Genomic DNA, 21,852 nt, shown 5'->3' on the forward strand with positions numbered 1-21,852 from the left:
ATGTGCAGCAGAGTACTGCAATGGAAGCATGCTGGGCCCATAACCCAGAGGTAGGCAGATTGAAACTATCCTTTGCTATATGCATTTTTTTTTGTTCATTAAAGTAATCCAAAACTGGGATTGATATTTTAGCTTTTATTTTTACTTAAAGTACAATAACTTTTACCATTTTAATTTGTTTTAATAGTATATTGACAGTATTGTTTTCTTTCAAAAATCCACTTAATTTTCTTTACCCTATTATTAAAATGGTAATTGACAAAAACAAACTACATTGTCACCAGAAGAGCAATACAAAATGTACAAGTGATATATTAAAATCATCTTTCCAGCTTGAATTTCAATGATGCATTGGGGCAATGATTTTGTGAGAAACATCTTTACCCTTAAATAAAGATTTTCTTAATTCCTTACCTGTGTGCTAATTAGATATCACCTTGTTTTCACATTAAACAGACTTCCACATGAGAAAGCAGCAAGGATGCAGTGGCGTTAATGTTTCCTGGTGTCAACCTGTATTATTTTAGTAGATATTGAAATGAGGATGCATCTTGCTGCCTTTCCAATGAAGCAAGTTTAATTTAGTAATAGGTGAAAAACCATCCCTACAAATATGTTAATCAGATACTTGGCTTTGTGGACACTTTTCAGAGAACAAATTTGTTATCATAAAAATAAAGCCAGAAAATGAAGAGCTGTTTAATCACTCAATTGTATTTTTCTGCCAGCATTTTTCTTTTTCTCTGCAACCCACTGCTAAATTGTGCTTCCTAGCTGTTTTTTTATAAAATCACTTAATCAAATCTAACTCTGATTACATCAGAGAAGGCCAGGTACCCTACACTATAAGAGGGGGTTTGCAATTTTGACTTGTCTACTTAAATATCACCAAAATCTGATCACAAGGTCAATTACGTCCCTGGGTGGGATTGAACCACCAACCTTTTGATTAATAGCTGAACACACTAACCGATTGCGCCACAGAGACACTTTGCAAAAAGAATCTACTGACAAAGACTAATAAGCTTTCATCTAGAACGTTTCCTAGAAAAACTTTAAAAAGTCAATAATCTGGAGAGTTTTTGTAAGATGTTTCTTCCAGCAACCAATGAAGAAACACATTGGTACTTTCGCATGATGAGTGAGTGCTTCAGGATCTCTTGCACTTACATGTGCAGCAGAGTACTGCAATGGAAGCATGCTGGGCCCATAACCCAGAGGTAGGCAGATTGAAACTATCCTTTGCTATATGCATTTTTTTTTTGTTCATTAAAGTAATCCAAAACTGGGATTGATATTTTAGCTTTTATTTTTACTTAAAGTACAATAACTTTTACCATTTTAATTTGTTTTAATAGTATATTGACAGTATTGTTTTCTTTCAAAAATCCACTTAATTTTCTTTACCCTATTATTAAAATGGTAATTGACAAAAACAAACTACATTGTCACCAGAAGAGCAATACAAAATGTACAAGTGATATATTAAAATCATCTTTCCAGCTTGAATTTCAATGATGCATTGGGGCAATGATTTTGTGAGAAACATCTTTACCCTTAAATAAAGATTTTCTTAATTCCTTACCTGTGTGCTAATTAGATATCACCTTGTTTTCACATTAAACAGACTTCCACATGAGAAAGCAGCAAGGATGCAGTGGCGTTAATGTTTCCTGGTGTCAACCTGTATTATTTCAGTAGATATTGAAATGAGGATGCATCTTGCTGCCTTTCCAATGAAGCAAGTTTAATTTAGTAATAGGTGAAAAACCATCCCTACAAATATGTTAATCAGATACTTGGCTTTGTGGACACTTTTCAGAGAACAAATTAGTTAGCATAAAAATAAAGCCAGAAAATGAAGAGCTGTTTAATCACTCAATTGGATTTTTCTGCCAGCATATTTCTTTTTCTCTGCAACCCACTGCTAAATTGTGCTTCCTAGCTGTTTTTATAAAATCACTGAATCAAATCTAACTCTGATTACATCAGAGAAGGCCAGGTACCCTACACCATAACAGGGGGTTTGAAATTTTGACTTGTCTGCTTAAAGATCACCAAAATCTGATAACAAGGTCAATTATGTCCCTGGGTGGGATTGAACCACCAACCTTTTGGTTAATAGCCTTACACACTAACTGATTGCGCCACAGCGACACTTTGCAAAAGTACTTACTGACAAAGGCTAATAAGCATTCATCTAGAACGATTCCTAGAAACATTTTAAAAAGTCAATAATGTGGAGAGTTTTTGTAAGATGTTTCTTCCATCAACCAATGAAGAAACACATTGGTACTTTCCCATGATGAGTGAGTGCTTCAGGATCTCTTGCACTTACATGTGCAGCAGAGTACTGTAATGGAAGCATGCTGGGTCCATAACCCAGAGGTAGGCAGATTGAAACTATCCTCTGCTATATGCATTTTTTTTTGTTCATTAAAGTAATCCAAAACTGGGATTGATATTTTAGCTTTTATTTTTACTTAAAGTACAATAACTTTTACCATTTTAATTTGTTTTAATAGTATATTGACAGTATTGTTTTCTTTCAAAAATCCAATTAATTTTCTTTACCCGATTATTAAAATGGTAACTGACAAAAACAAACTACATTGTCACCAGAAGAGCAATACAAAATGTACAAGTGATATATTAAAATCATCTTTCCAGCTTGAATTTCAATGATGCATTGGGGCAACAATTTTGTGAGAAACATCTTCACCCTTAAATAAAGATTTTCTTAATTCCTTACCTGTGTGCTAATTAGATATCACCTTGTTTTCACATTAAACAGACTTCCACATGAGAAAGCAGCAAGGATGCAGTGGCGTTAATGTTTCCTGGTGTCAACCTGTATTATTTCAGTAGATATTGAAATGAGGATGCATCTTGCTGCCTTTCCAATGAAGCAAGTTTAATTTAGTAATAGGTGAAAAACCATCCCTACAAAGGTGTTAATCAGAGACTTGGCTTTGTGGACACTTTTCAGAGAACAAATTTGTTATCATAAAAATAAAGCCAGAAAATGAAGAGCTGTTTAATCACTCAATTGTATTTTTCTGCCAGCATTTTTCTTTTTCTCTGCAACCCACTGCTAAATTGTGCTTCCTAGCTGTTTTTTTATAAAATCACTTAATCAAATCTAACTCTGATTACATCAGAGAAGGCCAGGTACCCTACACCATAAGAGGGGGTTTGCAATTTTGACTTGTCTACTTAAATATCACCAAAATCTGATCACAAGGTCAATTACGTCCCTGGGTGGGATTGAACCACCAACCTTTTGATTAATAGCTGAACACACTAACCGATTGCGCCACAGAGACACTTTGCAAAAAGAATATACTGACAAAGACTAATAAGCATTCATCTAGAACGTTTCCTAGAAAAACTTTAAAAAGTCAATAATCTGGAGAGTTTTTGTAAGATGTTTTTTCTAGCAACCAATGAAGAAACACATTGGTACTTTCGCATGATGAGTGAGGGCTTCAGGATCTCTTGCACTTACATGTGCAGCAGAGTACTGCAATGGAAGCATGCTGGGCCCATAACCCAGAGGTAGGCAGATTGAAACTATCCTTTGCTATATGCATTTTTTTTTTGTTCATTAAAGTAATCCAAAACTGGGATTGATATTTTAGCTTTTATTTTTACTTAAAGTACAATAACTTTTACCATTTTAATTTGTTTTAATAGTATATTGACAGTATTGTTTTCTTTCAAAAATCCACTTAATTTTCTTTACCCTATTATTAAAATGGTAATTGACAAAAACAAACTACATTGTCACCAGAAGAGCAATACAAAATGTACAAGTGATATATTAAAATCATCTTTCCAGCTTGAATTTCAATGATGCATTGGGGCAATGATTTTGTGAGAAACATCTTCACCCTTAAATAAAGATTTTCTTAATTCCTTACCTGTGTGCTAATTAGATATCACCTTGTTTTCACATTAAACAGACTTCCACATGAGAAAGCAGCAAGGATGCAGTGGCGTTAATGTTTCCTGGTGTCAACCTGTATTATTTCAGTAGATATTGAAATGAGGATGCATCTTGCTGCCTTTCCAATGAAGCAAGTTTAATTTAGTAATAGGTGAAAAACCATCCCTACAAATATGTTAATCAGATACTTGGCTTTGTGGACACTTTTCAGAGAACAAATTAGTTAGCATAAAAATAAAGCCAGAAAATGAAGAGCTGTTTAATCACTCAATTGGATTTTTCTGCCAGCATATTTCTTTTTCTCTGCAACCCACTGCTAAATTGTGCTTCCTAGCTGTTTTTATAAAATCACTGAATCAAATCTAACTCTGATTACATCAGAGAAGGCCAGGTACCCTACACCATAACAGGGGGTTTGAAATTTTGACTTGTCTGCTTAAAGATCACCAAAATCTGATAACAAGGTCAATTAAGTCCCTGGGTGGGATTGAACCACCAACCTTTTGGTTAATAGCCTTACACACTAACTGATTGCGCCACAGCGACACTTTGCAAAAGTACTTACTGACAAAGGCTAATAAGCATTCATCTAGAACGATTCCTAGAAACATTTTAAAAAGTCAATAATGTGGAGAGTTTTTGTAAGATGTTTCTTCCATCAACCAATGAAGAAACACATTGGTACTTTCCCATGATGAGTGAGTGCTTCAGGATCTCTTGCACTTACATGTGCAGCAGAGTACTGTAATGGAAGCATGCTGGGTCCATAACCCAGAGGTAGGCAGATTGAAACTATCCTCTGCTATATGCATTTTTTTTTGTTCATTAAAGTAATCCAAAACTGGGATTGATATTTTAGCTTTTATTTTTACTTAAAGTACAATAACTTTTACCATTTTAATTTGTTTTAATAGTATATTGACAGTATTGTTTTCTTTCAAAAATCCAATTAATTTTCTTTACCCGATTATTAAAATGGTAACTGACAAAAACAAACTACATTGTCACCAGAAGAGCAATACAAAATGTACAAGTGATATATTAAAATCATCTTTCCAGCTTGAATTTCAATGATGCATTGGGGCAACGATTTTGTGAGAAACATCTTCACCCTTAAATAAATATTTTCTTAATTCCTTACCTGTGTGCTAATTAGATATCACCTTGTTTTCACATTAAACAGACTTCCACATGAGAAAGCAGCAAGGATGCAGTGGCGTTAATGTTTCCTGGTGTCAACCTTTATTATTTCAGTAGATATTGAAATGAGGATGCATCTTGCTGCCTTTCCAATGAAGCAAGTTTAATTTAGTAATAGGTGAAAAACCATCCCTACAAAGGTGTTAATCAGAGACTTGGCTTTGTGGACACTTTTCAGAGAACAAATTTGTTAGCATAAAAATAAAGCCAGAAAATGAAGAGCTGTTTAATCACTCAATTGGATTTTTTTGATAGCATATTTCTTTTTCTCTGCAACCCACTGCTAAATTGTGCTTCCTAGCTGTTTTTATAAAATCACTGAATCAAATCTAACTCTGATTACATCAGAGAAGGCCAGGTACCCTACACCATAACAGGGGTTTTCGAAATTTTGACTTGTCTACTTAAAGATCAACAAAATCTGATAACAAGGTCAATTATGTCCCTGGGTGGGATTGAACCACCAACCTTTTGGTTAATAGCTGTACACACTAACTGATTGCGCCACAGCGACACTTTGCAAAAGTGCATACTGACAAAGGCTAATAAGCATTCATCTAGAACGTTTCCTATAAAAACTTTAAATAGTCAATAATCTGGAGAGTTTTTGTAAGATGTTTCTTCCATCAACCAATGAAGAAACACATTGGTACTTTCCCATGATGAGTGAGTGCTTCAGGATCTCTTGCACTTACATGTGCAGCAGAGTACTGTTATGAAAGCATGCTGGGTCCATAACCCAGAGGTAGGCAGATTGAAACTATCCTCTGCTATATGCATTTTTTTTTGTTAATTAAAGTAATCCAAAACTGGGATTGATATTTTTGCTCTTTTATTTTTACTTAAAGTACAATAACTTTTACCATTTTAATTTGTTTTAATAGTATATTGACAGTATTGTTTTCTTTCAAAAATCCAATTACTTTTCTTTACCCGATTATTAAAATGGTAATTGACAAAAACAAACTACATTGTCACCAGAAGAGCAATACAAAATGTACAAGTGATATATTAAAATCATCTTTCCAGCTTGAATTTCAATGATGCATTGGGGCAACGATTTTGTGAGAAACATCTTCACCCTTAAATAAAGATTTTCTTAATTCCTTACCTGTGTGCTAATTAGATATCACTTTGTTTTCACATTAAACAGACTTCCACATGAGAAAACAGCAAAGATGCAGTGGCGTTAATGTTTCCTGGTGTCAACCTGTATTATTTCCGTAGATATTGAAATGAGGATGCATCTTGCTGCCTTTCCAATGAAGCAAGTTTAATTTAGTAATAGGTGAAAAACCATCCCTACAAAGATGTTAATCAGATACTTGGCTTTGTGGACACTTTTCAGAGAACAAATTTGTTATCATAAAAATAAAGCCAGAAAATGAAGAGCTGTTTAATCACTCAATTGGATTTTTCTGCCAGCATTTTTCTTTTTCTCTGCAACCCACTGCTAAATTGTGCTTCCTAGCTGTTTTTTTTATAAAATCACTTAATCAAATCTAACTCTGATTACATCAGAGAAGGCCAGGTACCCTACACCATAAGAGGGGTTTTGCAATTTTGACTTGTCTACTTAAATATTACCAAAATCTGATCACAAGGTCAATTACGTCCCTGGGTGGGATTGAACCACCAACCTTCTGATTAATAGCTGAACACACTAACCGATTGCGCCACAGAGACACTTTGCAAAAAGTACATACTGACAAAGACTAATAAGCATTCATCTAGAACGTTTCCTAGAAAAACTTTAAAAAGTCAATAATCTGGAGAGTTTTTGTAAGATGTTTCTTCCAGCAACCAATGAAGAAACACATTGGTACTTTCGCATGATGAGTGAGTGCTTCAGGATCTCTTGCACTTACATGTGCAGCAGAGTACTGCACTGGAAGCATGCTGGGCCCATAACCCAGAGGTAGGCAGATTGAAACTATCCTTTGCTATATGCATTTTTTTTTTGTTCATTAAAGTAATCCAAAACTGGGATTGATATTTTAGCTTTTATTTTTACTTAAAGTACAATAACTTTTACCATTTTAATTTGTTTTAATAGTATATTGACAGTATTGTTTTCTTTCAAAAATCCAATTAATTTTCTTTACCCGATTTTTAAAATGGTAATTGACAAAAACAAACTACATTGTCACCAGAAGAGCAATACAAAATGTACAAGTGATATATTAAAATCATCTTTCCAGCTTGAATTTCAATGATGCATTGGGGCAACGATTTTGTGAGAAACATCTTCACCCTTAAATAAAGATTTTCTTAATTCCTTACCTGTGTGCTAATTAGATATCACCTTGTTTTCACATTAAACAGACTTCCACATGAGAAAACAGCAAAGATGCAGTGGCGTTAATGTTTCCTGGTGTCAACCTGTATTATTTCCGTAGATATTGAAATGAGGATGCATCTTGCTGCCTTTCCAATGAAGCAAGTTTAATTTAGTAATAGGTGAAAAACCATCCCTACAAAAATGTTAATCAGATACTTGGCTTTGTGGACACTTTTCAGAGAACAAATTTGTTATCATAAAAATAAAGCCAGAAAATGAAGAGCTGTTTAATCACTCAATTGGATTTTTCTGCCAGCATTTTTCTTTTTCTCTGCAACCCACTGCTAAATTGTGCTTCCTAGCTGTTTTTTTTATAAAATCACTTAATCAAATCTAACTCTGATTACATCAGAGAAGGCCAGGTACCCTACACCATAAGAGGGGGTTTGCAATTTTGACTTGTCTACTTAAATATCACCAAAATCTGATCACAAGGTCAATTATGTCCCTGGGTGGGATTGAACCACCAACTTTTTGATTAATAGCTGAACACACTAACCAATTGCGCCACAGAGACACTTTGCAAAAAGTACATACTGACAAAGACTAATAAGCATTCATCTAGAACGTTTCCTAAAAAAACTTTAAAAAGTCAATAATCTGGAGAGTTTTTGTAAGATGTTTCTTCCAGCAACCAACGAAGAAACACATTGGTACTTTCGCATGATGAGTGAGTGCTTCAGGATCTCTTGCACTTACATGTGCAGCAGAGTACTGCAATGGAAGCATGCTGGGCCCATAACCCAGAGGTAGGCAGATTGAAACTATCCTTTGCTATATGCATTTTTTTTGTTCATAAAAGTAATCCAAAACTGGGATTGATATTTTAGCTTTTATTTTTACTTAAAGTACAATAACTTTTACCATTTTAATTTGTTTTAATAGTATATTGACAGTATTGTTTTCTTTAAAAAATCCAATTAATTTTCTTTACCCGATTATTAAAATGGTAATTGACAAAAACAAACTACATTGTCACCAGAAGAGCAATACAAAATGTACAAGTGATACATTAAAATCATCTTTCCAGCTTGAATTTCAATGATGCATTGGGGCAACGATTATGTGAGAAACATCTTCACCCTTAAATAAAGATTTTCTTAATTCCTTACCTGTGTGCTAATTAGATATCACCTTGTTTTCACATTAAACAGACTTCCACATGAGAAAGCAGCAAGGATGCAGTGGCGTTAATGTTTCCTGGTGTCAACCTGTACTATTTCAGTAGATATTGAAATGAGGATGCATCTTGCTGCCTTTCCAATGAAGCAAGTTTAATTTAGTAATAGATGAAAAACCATCCCTACAAATATGTTAATCAGATACTTGGCTTTGTGGACACTTTTCAGAGAACAAATTAGTTAGCATAAAAATAAAGCCAGAAAATGAAGAGCTGTTTAATCACTCAATTGGATTTTTCTGCCAGCATATTTCTTTTTCTCTGCAACCCACTGCTAAATTGTGCTTCCTAGCTGTTTTTATAAAATCACTGAATCAAATCTAACTACATCAGAGAAGGCCAGGTACCCTACACCATAACAGGGGGTTTGAAATTTTGACTTGTCTACTTAAAGATCACCAAAATCTGATAACAAGGTCAATTAAGTCCCTGGGTGGGATTGAACCACCAACCTTTTGGTTAATAGCCTTACACACTAACTGATTGCGCCACAGTGACACTTTGCAAAAGTACTTACTGACAAAGGCTAATAAGCATTCATCTAGAACGCTTCCTAGAAACATTTTAAAAAGTCAATAATGTGGAGAGTTTTTGTAAGATGTTTCTTCCATCAACCAATGAAGAAACACATTGGTACTTTCCTATGATGAGTGAGTGCTTCAGGATCTCTTGCACTTACATGTGCAGCAGAGTACTGTAATGGAAGCATGCTGGGTCCATAACCCAGAGGTAGGCAGATTGAAACTATCCTCTGCTATATGCATTTTTTTTTGTTAATTAAAGTAATCCAAAACTGGGATTGATATTTTTGCTCTTTTATTTTTACTTAAAGTACATTAACTTTTACCATTTTAATTTGTTTTAATAGTATATTGACAGTATTGTTTTCTTTCAAAAATCCAATTAATTTTCTTTACCCGATTATTAAAATGGTAATTGACAAAAGCAAACTACATTGTCACCAGAAGAGCAATACAAAATGTACAAGTGATATATTAAAATCATCTTTCCAGCTTGAATTTCAATGATGCATTGGGGCAACGATTTTGTGAGAAACATCTTCACCCTTAAATAAAGATTTTCTTAATTCCTTACCTGTGTGCTAATTAGATATCACCTTGTTTTCACATTAAACAGACTTCCACATGAGAAAGCAGCAAGGATGCAGTGGCGTTAATGTTTCCTGGTGTCAACCTGTATTATTTCAGTAGATATTGAAATGAGGATGCATCTTGCTGCCTTTCCAATGAAGCAAGTTTAATTTAGTAATAGGTGAAAAACCATCCCTACAAAGATGTTAATTAGATACTTGGCTTTGTGGACACTTTTCAGAGAACAAATTTGTTAGCATAAAAATAAAGCCAGAAAATGAAGAGCTGTTTAATCACTCAATTGGATTTTTTTGCCAGCATATTTCTTTTTCTCTGCAACCCACTGCTAAATTGTGCTTCCTAGCTGTTTTTATAAAATCACTGAATCAAATCTAACTCTGATTACATCAGAGAAGGCCAGGTACCCTACACCATAACAGGGGTTTTCGAAATTTTGACTTGTCTACTTAAAGATCAACAAAATCTGATAACAAGGTCAATTACGTCCCTGGGTGGGATTGAACCACCAACCTTTTGGTTAATAGCCGTACACACTAACTGATTGCGCCACAGCGACACTTTGCAAAAGTACTTACTGACAAAGGCTAATAAGCATTCATCTAGAATGTTTCCTAGAAAAACTTTAAAAAGTCAATAATCTGGAGAGTTTTTGTAAGATGTTTCTTCCATCAACCAACGAAGAAACACATTGGTACTTTCCCATGATGAGTGAGTGCTTCAGGATCTCTTGCACTTACATGTGCAGCAGAGTACTGCATTGGAAACATGCTGGGCCCATAACCCAGAGGTAGGCAGAATGAAACTATCCTCTGCTATATGCATTTTTTATTGTTAATTAAAGTAATCCAAAACTGGGATTGATATTTTTGCTCTTTTATTTTTACTTAAAGTACAATAACTTTTACCATTTTAATTTGTTTTAATAGTATATTGACAGTATTGTTTTCTTTCAAAAATCCACTTAATTTTCTTTACCCTATTATTATAATGGTAATTGACAAAAACAAACTACATTGTCACCAGAAGAGCAATACAAAATGTACAAGTGATATATTAAAATCATCTTTCCAGCTTGAATTTCAATGATGCATTGGGGCAACGATTTTGTGAGAAACATCTTCACCCTTAAATAAAGATTTTCTTAATTCCTTACCTGTGTGCTAATTAGATATCACCTTGTTTTCACATTAAACAGACTTCCACATGAGAAAACAGCAAAGATGCAGTGGCGTTAATGTTTCCTGGTGTCAACCTGTATTATTTCCGTAGATATTGAAATGAGGATGCATCTTGCTGCCTTTCCAATGAAGCAAGTTTAATTTAGTAATAGGTGAAAAACCATCCCTACAAAGATGTTAATCAGACACTTGGCTTTGTGGACACTTTTCAGAGAACAAATTAGTTAGCATAAAAATAAAGCCAGAAAATGAAGAGCTGTTTAATCACTCAATTGGATTTTTCTGCCAGCATATTTCTTTTTCTCTGCAACCCACTGCTAAATTGTGCTTCCTAGCTGTTTTTTTATAAAATCACTTAATCAAATCTAACTCTGATTACATCAGAGAAGGCCAGGTACCCTACACCATAAGAGGGGGTTTGAAATTTTGACTTGTCTACTTAAAGATCACCAAAATCTGATAACAAGGTCAATTACATCCCTGGGTGGTATTGAACCACCAACCCTTTGATTAATAACCAAACACACTAACCGATTGCGCCACAGAGACACTTTGCAAACTTACATACTGACAAAGGCTAATAAGCATTCATCTAGAACGTTTCCTAGAAAAACTTTAAAAAGTCAATAATCTGGAGAGTTTTTGTAAGATGTTTCTTCCATCAACCAACGAAGAAACACATTGGTACTTTCCCATGATGAGTGAGTGCTTCAGGATCTCTTGCACTTACATGTTCAGCAGAGTACTGCGTTGGAAACATGCTGGGCCCATAACCCAGAGGTAGGCAGATTGAAACTATCCTCTGCTATATGCATTTTTTATTGTTAATTAAAGTAATCCAAAACTGGGATTGATATTTTTGCTCTTTTATTTTTACTTAAAGTACAATAACTTTTACCATTTTAATTTGTTTTAATAGTATATTGACAGTATTGTTTTCTTTCAAAAATCCACTTAATTTTCTTTACCCTATTATTATAATGGTAATTGACAAAAACAAACTACATTGTCACCAGAAGAGCAATACAAAATGTACAAGTGATATATTAAAATCATCTTTCCAGCTTGAATTTCAATGATGCATTGGGGCAACGATTTTGTGAGAAACACCTTCACCCTTAAATAAAGATTTTCTTAATTCCTTACCTGTGTGCTAATTAGATATCACCTTGTTTTCACATTAAACAGACTTCCACATGCGAAAGCAGCAAGGATGCAGTGGCGTTAATGTTTCCTGGTGTCAACCTGTATTATTTCAGTAGACATTGAAATGAGGATGCATCTTGCTGCCTTTCCAATGAAGCAAGTTTAATTTAGTAATAGGTGAAAAACCATCCCTACAAAGATGTTAATCAGAGACTTGGCTTTGTGGACACTTTTCAGAGAACAAATTTGTTAGCATAAAAATAAAGCCAGAAAATGAAGAGCTGTTTAATCACTCAATTGGATTTTTTTTGCCAGCATATTTCTTTTTCTCTGCAACTCACTGCTAAATTGTGCTTCCTAGCTGTTTTTATAAAATCACTAAATCAAATCTAACTCTGATTACATCAGAGAAGGCCAGGTACCCTACACCATAACAGGGGGTTTGAAATTTTGACTTGTCTACTTAAAGATCACCAAAATCTGATAACAAGGTCAATTAAGTCCCTGGGTGGGATTGAACCACCAACCTTTTGGTTAATAGCCTCACACACTAACTGATTGCGCCACAGCGACACTTTGCAAAAGTACTTACTGACAAAGACTAATACGCATTCATCTAGAACGATTTCTAGAAACATTTTAAAAAGTCAATAATGTGGAGAGTTTTTGTAAGATGTTTCTTCCATCAACCAATGAAGAAACACATTGGTACTTTCCCATGATGAGTGAGTGCTTCAGGATCTCTTGCACTTACATGTGCAGCAGAGTACTGTAATGGAAGCATGCTGGGTCCATAACCCAGAGGTAGGCAGATTGAAACTATCCTCTGCTATATGCATTTTTTTTGTTAATTAAAGTAATCCAAAACTGGGATTGATATTTTTGCTCTTTTATTTTTACTTAAAGTACAATAACTTTTACCATTTTAATTTGTTTTAATAGTATATTGACAGTATTGTTTTCTTTCAAAAATCCAATTAATTTTCTTTACCCGATTATTAAAATGGTAATTGACAAAAGCAAACTACATTGTCACCAGAAGAGCAATACAAAATGTACAAGTGATATATTAAAATCATCTTTCCAGCTTGAATTTCAATGATGCATTGGGGCAACGATTTTGTGAGAAAAATCTTCACCCTTAAATAAAGATTTTCTTAATTCCTTACCTGTGTGCTAATTAGATATCACCTTGTTTTCACATTAAACAGACTTCCACATGAGAAAGCAGCAAGGATGCAGTGGCGTTAATGTTTCCTGGTGTCAACCTGTATTATTTCAGTAGATATTGAAATGAGGATGCATCTTGCTGCCTTTCCAATGAAGCAAGTTTAATTTAGTAATAGGTGAAAAACCATCCCTACAAAGATGTTAATCAGATACTTGGCTTTGTGGACACTTTTCAGAGAACAAATTTGTTAGCATAAAAATAAAGCCAGAAAATGAAGAGCTGTTTAATCACTCAATTGGATTTTTTTGCCAGCATATTTCTTTTTCTCTGCAACCCACTGCTAAATTGTGCTTCCTAGCTGTTTTTATAAAATCACTGAATCAAATCTAACTCTGATTACATCAGAGAAGGCCAGGTACCCTACACCATAACAGGGGTTTTCGAAATTTTGACTTGTCTACTTAAAGATCAACAAAATCTGATAACAAGGTCAATTATGTCCCTGGGTGGGGTTGAACCACCAACCTTTTGGTTAATAGCCATACACACTAACTGATTGAGCCACAGCGACACTTTGCAAAAGTACTTACTGACAAAGGCTAATAAGCATTCATCTAGAACGTTTCCTATAAAAACTTTAAATAGTCAATAATCTGGAGAGTTTTTGTAAGATGTTTCTTCCATCAACCAATGAAGAAACACATTGGTACTTTCCCATGATGAGTGAGTGCTTCAGGATCTCTTGCACTTACATGTGCAGCAGAGTACTGTAATGGAAGCATGCTGGGTCCATAACCCAGAGGTAGGCAGATTGAAACTATCCTCTGCTATATGCATTTTTTTTGTTAATTAAAGTAATCCAAAACTGGGATTGATATTTGTGCTCTTTTATTTTTACTTAAAGTACAATAACTTTTACCATTTTAATTTGTTTTAATAGTATATTGACAGTATTGTTTTCTTTCAAAAATCCAATTAATTTTCTTTACCCGATTATTAAAATGGTAATTGACAAAAACAAACTACATTGTCACCAGAAGAGCAATACAAAATGTACAAGTGATATATTAAAATCATCTTTCCAGCTTGAATTTCAATGATGCATTGGGGCAACGATTTTGTGAGAAACATCTTCACCCTTAAATAAAGATTTTCTTAATTCCTTACCTGTGTGCTAATTAGATATCACCTTGTTTTCACATTAAACAGACTTCCACATGAGAAAACAGCAAAGATGCAGTGGCGTTAATGTTTCCTGGTGTCAACCTGTATTATTTCCGTAGATATTGAAATGAGGATGCATCTTGCTGCCTTTCCAATGAAGCAAGTTTAATTTAGTAATAGGTGAAAAACCATCCCTACAAAGATGTTAATCAGACACTTGGCTTTGTGGACACTTTTCAGAGAACAAATTAGTTAGCATAAAAATAAAGCCAGAAAATGAAGAGCAGTTTAATCACTCAATTGGATTTTTCTGCCAGCATATTTCTTTTTCTCTGCAACCCACTGCTAAATTGTGCTTCCTAGCTGTTTTTTTATAAAATCACTTAATCAAATCTAACTCTGATTACATCAGAGAAGGCCAGGTACCCTACACCATAAGAGGGGGTTTGAAATTTTGACTAGTCTACTTAAAGATCACCAAAATCTGATAACAAGGTCAATTACATCCCTGGGTGGGATTGAACCACCAACCCTTTGATTAATAACCAAACACACTAACCGATTGCGCCACAGAGACACTTTGCAAACTTACATACTGACAAAGGCTAATAAGCATTCATCTAGAACGTTTCCTAGAAAAACTTTAAAAAGTCAATAATCTGGAGAGTTTTTGTAAGATGTTTCTTCCATCAACCAACGAAGAAACACATTGGTACTTTCCCATGATGAGTGAGTGCTTCAGGATCTCTTGCACTTACATGTGCAGCAGAGTACTGCATTGGAAACATGCTGGGCCCATAACCCAGAGGTAGGCAGATTGAAACTATCCTCTGCTATATGCATTTTTTATTGTTAATTAAAGTAATCCAAAACTGGGATTGATATTTTTGCTCTTTTATTTTTACTTTAAAGTACAATAACTTTTACCATTTTAATTTGTTTTAATAGTATATTGACAGTATTGTTTTCTTTCAAAAATCCACTTAATTTTCTTTACCCTATTTTTATAATGGTAATTGACAAAAACAAACTACATTGTCACCAGAAGAGCAATACAAAATGTACAAGTGATATATTAAAATCATCTTTCCAGCTTGAATTTCAATGATGCATTGGGGCAACGATTTTGTGAGAAACATCTTCACCCTTAAATAAAGATTTTCTTAATTCCTTACCTGTGTGCTAATTAGATATCACCTTGTTTTCACATTAAACAGACTTCCACATGCGAAAGCAGCAAGGATGCAGTGGCGTTAATGTTTCCTGGTGTCAACCTGTATTATTTCAGTAGACATTGAAATGAGGATGCATCTTGCTGCCTTTCCAATGAAGCAAGTTTAATTTAGTAATAGGTGAAAAACCATCCCTACAAAGGTGTTAATCAGAGACTTGGCTTTGTGGACACTTTTCAGAGAACAAATTTGTTAGCATAAAAATAAAGCCAGAAAATGAAGAGCTGTTTAATCACTCAATTGGATTTTTTTGCCAGCATATTTCTTTTTCTCTGCAACTCACTGCTAAATTGTGCTTCCTAGCTGTTTTTATAAAATCACTGAATCAAATCTAACTCTGATTACATCAGAGAAGGCCAGGTACCCTACACCATAACAGGGGGTTTGAAATTTTGACTTGTCTACTTAAAGATCACCAAAATCTGATAACAAGGTCAATTACGTCCCTGGGTGGGATTGAACCACCAACCTTTTGGTTAATAACCATACACACAGACTGATTGCGCCACAGCGACACTTTGCAAAAGTACATACTGACAAATGCTAATAAGCATTCATCTAGAACGTTTCCTAGAAACATTTTAAAAAGTCAATAAAGTGGAGAGTTTTTGTAAGATGTTTCTTCCATCAACCAATGAAGAAACACATTGGAACTTTCCCATGATAAGTGAGTGCTTCAGGACCTCTTGCACTTACATGTGCAGCAGAGTACTGTAATGGAAGCATGCTGGGTCCATAACCCAGAGGTAGGCAGATTGAAACTATCCTCTGCTATATGCATTTTTTTTTGTTAATTAAAGTAATCCAAAACTGGGATTGATATTTTTGCTCTTTTATTTTTACTTAAAGTACAATAACTTTTACCATTTTAATTTGTTTTAATAGTATATTGACAGTATTGTTTTCTTTCAAAAATCCAATTAATTTTCTTTACCCGATTATTAAAATGGTAATTGACAAAAACAAACTACATTGTCACCAGAAGAGCAATACAAAATGTACAAGTGATATATTAAAATCATCTTTCCAGCTTGAATTTCAATGATGCATTGGGGCAACGATTTTGTGAGAAACATCTTCACCCTTTAATAAAGATTTTCTTAATTCCTTACCTGTGTGCTAATTAGATATCACCTTGTTTTCACATTAAACAGACTTCCACATGAGAAAGCAGCAAGGATGCAGTGGCGTTAATGTTTCCTGGTGTCAACCTGTATTATTTCAGTAGATATTGAAATGAGGATGCATCTTGCTGCCTTTCCAATGAAGCAAGTTTAATTTAGTAATAGGTGAAAAACCATCCAAGAGCTGTTTAATCACTCAATTGGATTTTTTTGCCAGCATATTTCTTTTTCTCTGCAACCCACTGCTAAATTGTGCTTCCTAGCTGTTTTTATAAAATCACTGAATCAAATCTAACTCTGATTACATCAGAGAAGTCTAAATACCTAACACCATAACAGGGGGTTTGAAATTTTGACTTGTCTACTTAAAGATCACCAAAATCTGATAACAAAGTCAATTACATCCCTGGGTGGGATTGAACCACCAACCTTTTGGTTAATAGCCATACACACTAACTGATTGCGCCACAGCGACACTTTGCAAAATTACATACTGACAAAGGCTAATAAACAATCATCTAGAACGTTTCCTAGAAAAACTTTAAAAAGTCAATAATCTGGAGTGTTTTTGTAAGATGTTTCTGCCATCAACCAATGAAGAAACACATTGGTACTTTCCCATGATGAGTGAGTGCTTCAGGATCTCTTGCACTTACATGTGCAGCAGAGTACTGCAATGGAAGCATGCTGGGCCCATAACCCAGAGGTAGAAAGATTGAAACTATCCTCTGCTATATGCATTTTTTTTGTTAATTAAAGTAATCCAAAACTGGGATTGATATTTTTGCTCTTTTATTTTTACTTAAAGTACAATAACTTTTACCATTTTAATTTGTTTTAATAGTATATTGACAGTATTGTTTTCTTTCAAAAATTCACTTAATTTTATTTTCTGTGTGCTAATTAGATATCACCTTGTTTTCACATTAAATAGACTTCCACATGAGAAAGCAGCAAGGATGCAGTGGCGTTAATGTTTCCTGGTGGTAGTGGGGTACTGTGTTTGTGCTTTCCTCTGGTCAGCTCTGGTAAAAGTCAGATTTCTTTGTCTCAGATCTTCCTCTAGCCTTGTTCTTCTTTCGAGAGTTCCCTTGTGCTGCCTCAGTTGGATCTCCTTCACTTGACAGGGGGGTACCCGAGCAGCGACCCTCCCCAGCACTAGCCCAACTCCTACTTACCTGCCAGGTGAGATACTATGATCAGGAAGGTGCTTCTCCCAGGGAAAGGCTCACCCATTGCACTCTGGGTGTGCTGCTCCTGCGATTTCCCCAAATGTGGGAAACTTGACTGCATAATTTGTGTTTCCCCTGGTCGGCTCTCGTATAATTCAGATCTCTTTGTCTCAGGTCTCTCTCCAGCCTAGTTTGCTGTCTGTTTCCACTTCTCTTTTCTTAAACCGCTCCCTTCTATTCCCTTGTGCACCTTAATTAAATCTAACTCTGATTACGTCAGAGAAGGCCAGGTACCCTACACCATAAGAGGGGGTTTGAAATTTTGACTTGTCTACTTAAAGATCACCAAAATCTGATCACAAGGTCAATTACATCACTGGGTGGGAACCTTTTGGTTAATAGCCCATGTAAGTGCAAGAGATCCTGAAGCACTCACTCATCATGGGAATGTACCAATGTGTTTCTTACAAAAATTCTCCAGATTATTGACTTTTTAAAGTTTTTCTAGGAAACGTTCTAGATGAATGCTTATTAGCCTTTGTCAGTATGTACTTTTGCAAAGTGTCGCTGTGGCGCAATCAGTTAGTGTGTATGGCTATTAACCTAAAGGTTGGTGATTCAATCCCACCCAGGGACGTAATAGACCTTGTTATCAGATTTTGGTGATCTTTAAGTAGACAAGTCAAAATTTCAAACCCCCTCTTATGGTGTAGGGTACCCGGCCTTCTCTGATGTAATCAGAATTAGATTTGATTAAGTGATTTTATAAAAAACAGCTAGGAAGCACAATTTAGCAGTGGGTTGCAGAGAAAAAAAATTATGCTGGCAGAAAAGTCCAATTGAGTGATTAAACAGCTCTTCATTTTCTGATTTTATGTTTATGCTAACAAATTTGCTCTCTGAAAAGTGTCCACAAAGCCAAGTCTCTGATTAACACCTTTGTAGGAATGGTTTTTCACCTATTACTGAATTAAACTTGCTTCATTGGAAAGGCAGCAAGATGCATCCTCATTTCAATGTCTACTGAAATAATACAGGTTGACACCAGGAAACATAAACGTCACTGCATCCTTGCTGCTTCCTCATGGGGAAGTCTGTTTAATGTGAAAACAAGGTGATATCTAATCAGCACACAGGTAAGGAATTAAGAAAATCTTTCTTTATGGGTGAAGATGTTTCTCACAAAATTGTTGCACCAAGGCATCATTGAAATTCAAGCTGGAAAGATGATTTTAATATATCACTTGTACATTTTGTACTGCTCTTCTGGTGACAATGTAGATTGTTTTTGTCAATTACCATTTTAATAATCGGGTAAAGAAAATTAATTGGATTTTTGAAAGAAAACAATACTGTCAATATACTATTAAAACAAATTAAAATGGTAAAAGTTATTGTACTTTAAGTAAAAATAAAAGAGCAAAAATATCAATCCCAGTTTTGGATTACTTTAATTAATAAAAACAATGCATATAGCAGAGGATAGTTTCAATCTGCCTACCTCTGGGTTATGGACCCAGCATGCTTCCATTACAGTACTCTGCTGCACATGTAAGTGCAAGAGATCCTGAAGCACTCACTCATCATAGGAAAGTACCAATGTGTTTCTTCATTGGTTGATGGAAGAAACATCTTACAAAAACTCTCCACATTATTGACTTTTTAAAATGTTTCTAGGAAACGTTCTAGATGAATGCTTATTAGCCTTTGTCAGTATGTACTTTTGAAAAGTGTCGCTGTGGCGCAATCAGTTAGTGTATAAGGCTATTAACCAAAAGGTTGGTGGTTCAATCCCACCCAGGGACGTAATTGACCTTGTTATCAGATTTCGGTGATCTTTAAGTAGACAAGTCAAAATTTCAAACCCCCTCTTATGGTGTAGGGTACCTGGCCTTCTCTGATGTAATCAGAGTTAGATTTGATTAAGTGATTTTATAAAAAAAACAGCTAGGAAGCACAATTTAGCAGTGGGTTGCAGAGAAAAAGAAAAATGCTGGCAGAAAAATCCAATTGAGTGATTAAACAGCTCTTCATTTTCTGGCTTTATTTTTATGCTAACAAATTTGTTCTCTGAAAAGTGTCCACAAAGCCAAGTCTCTGATTAACACCTTTGTAGGGATGGTTTTTAACCTATTACTAAATTAAACTTGCTTCATTGGAAAGGCAGCAAGATGCATCCTCATTTCAATGTCTACTGAAATAATACAGGTTGACACCAGGAAACATTAACGCCACTGCATCCTTGCTGCTTTCTCATGTGAAAGTCTGTTTAATGTGAAAACAAGGTGATATCTAATTAGCACACAGGTAGGGAATTAAGAAAATCTTTATTTAAGGGTGAAGATGTTTCTCACAAAATCGTTACCTCAATGCATCATTGAAATTCAAGCTGAAAAGATGATTTTAATATATCACTTGTACATTTTGTATTGCTCTTCTGGTGACAATGTAGTTTGTTTTTGTCAATTACCATTTTAATAATAGGGTAAAGAAAATTAAGTGGATTTTTGAAAGAAAACAATACTGTCAATATACTATTAAAACAAATTAAAACAGTAAAAGTTATTGTACTTTAAGTAAAAATAAAAGAGCCAAAATATCAATCCCAGTTTTGGATTACTTTAATTAACAAAAAAAATGCATATAGCAGAGGACAGTTGCAATCTGCCTACCTCTGGGTTATAGGCCCAGCATGCTTCCATTGTAGTCCTTTGCTGCACATGTAAGTGCAAGAGATCCTGAAGCACTCACTCATCATGGGAAAGTACCAATGTGTTTCTTCATTGGTTGATGGAAGGAACATCTTACAAAAACTCTCCAGATTATTGACTTTTTAAAGTTTTTCTAGGAAACGTTCTAGATGAATGCTTATTAACCTTTGTCAGTATGTACTTTTGCAAAGTGTCTCTGAGGCGCAAACAGTTAGCGTGTTCAGTTGTTAACCAAAAGGTTGGTGGTTCAATCCCACCTAGGGACGTAATTGACCTCGTTATCAGATTTTGGTGATCTTTAAGTAGACAAGTAAAAATTTCAAACCACCTCTTATGGTGTAGGGTACCTGGCCTTCTCTGATGTAATCAGAGTTAGATTTGATTAAGTGATTTTATAAAAAAAACAGCCACGAAGCACAATTTAGCAGTGGGTTGCAGAGAAAAAGAAATATGCTGGCAGAAAAATCCAATTGAGTGATTAAACAGCTCTTCATTTTCTGGCTTTATTTTTATGCTAACAAATTTGTGCTCTGAAAAGTGTCCACAAAGCCAAGTATCTGATTAACACCTTTGTAGGGATGGTTTTTCACCTATTATTAAATTAAACTTGCTTCATTGGAAAGGCAGCAAGTGATGTCATCCAAGCAGTGGGTCAAAGTTGGCTTCAAACCTCGTCTGCTTATGAAAAGAGAAAAGGGGTATGCAGGGCATGGCGGCCTTTTGCGGTGCTTGGATGACCCCTAGTTCGCATTAAATAATGCAGTCGAGTTTCCCACATTTGGGGAAATCACAGGGGTCAGCATACCCAGAATGCAATGAATGAACCGCACCCTGGGAGAACAGTCTTCATGACCATGGTATCTCCTATGCAAAATAAGTATGATTTGGGATAGGGCTGGGGAGGGCCGCTGCTCAGGCACATCTCTGTCAAGTAAAGGAGATTCAACTGAGGCAGCACAAGGGAACTCTCATCTGGGGACAACAACTGCAGGGAGAACACATATTTTCAGATGAACATGGGAGGGCAGAAGGCTGCCTAATACTGAAGCACCCCCAAACAACAAACCAAATGCAACAACTAGTGCAAGCATTCCTGGGGGAAGGCCTGCAGCAGATGGATTTGCATATGGCGATGTCATCCAAGCAGTGGGTCAAAGTTGGCTTCAACCCTC

The 21,852-nt window shown here is 35.2% G+C and overlaps 1 non-coding gene and 1 pseudogene across 1 annotated transcript; one reads left to right on the plus strand and one right to left on the minus strand.

Annotated features, from left to right (window-relative positions):
- The first annotated feature begins 17,967 nt into the window (after positions 1–17,967).
- On the plus strand, positions 17,968–18,130 carry LOC135031743 (U1 spliceosomal RNA). The gene has a single exon (XR_010227388.1). It is a non-coding gene; the product is annotated as a U1 spliceosomal RNA (small nuclear RNA).
- Positions 18,131–21,382: 3,252 nt separating this feature from the next.
- Positions 21,383–21,561, minus strand: LOC135031691 (U1 spliceosomal RNA; annotated as a pseudogene).
- Positions 21,562–21,852: the final 291 nt, after the last annotated feature.

This window comes from Pseudophryne corroboree, unplaced genomic scaffold (assembly GCF_028390025.1).
Source record: "Pseudophryne corroboree isolate aPseCor3 unplaced genomic scaffold, aPseCor3.hap2 scaffold_526, whole genome shotgun sequence".
NCBI classification, from domain to species: domain Eukaryota; kingdom Metazoa; phylum Chordata; class Amphibia; order Anura; family Myobatrachidae; genus Pseudophryne; species Pseudophryne corroboree.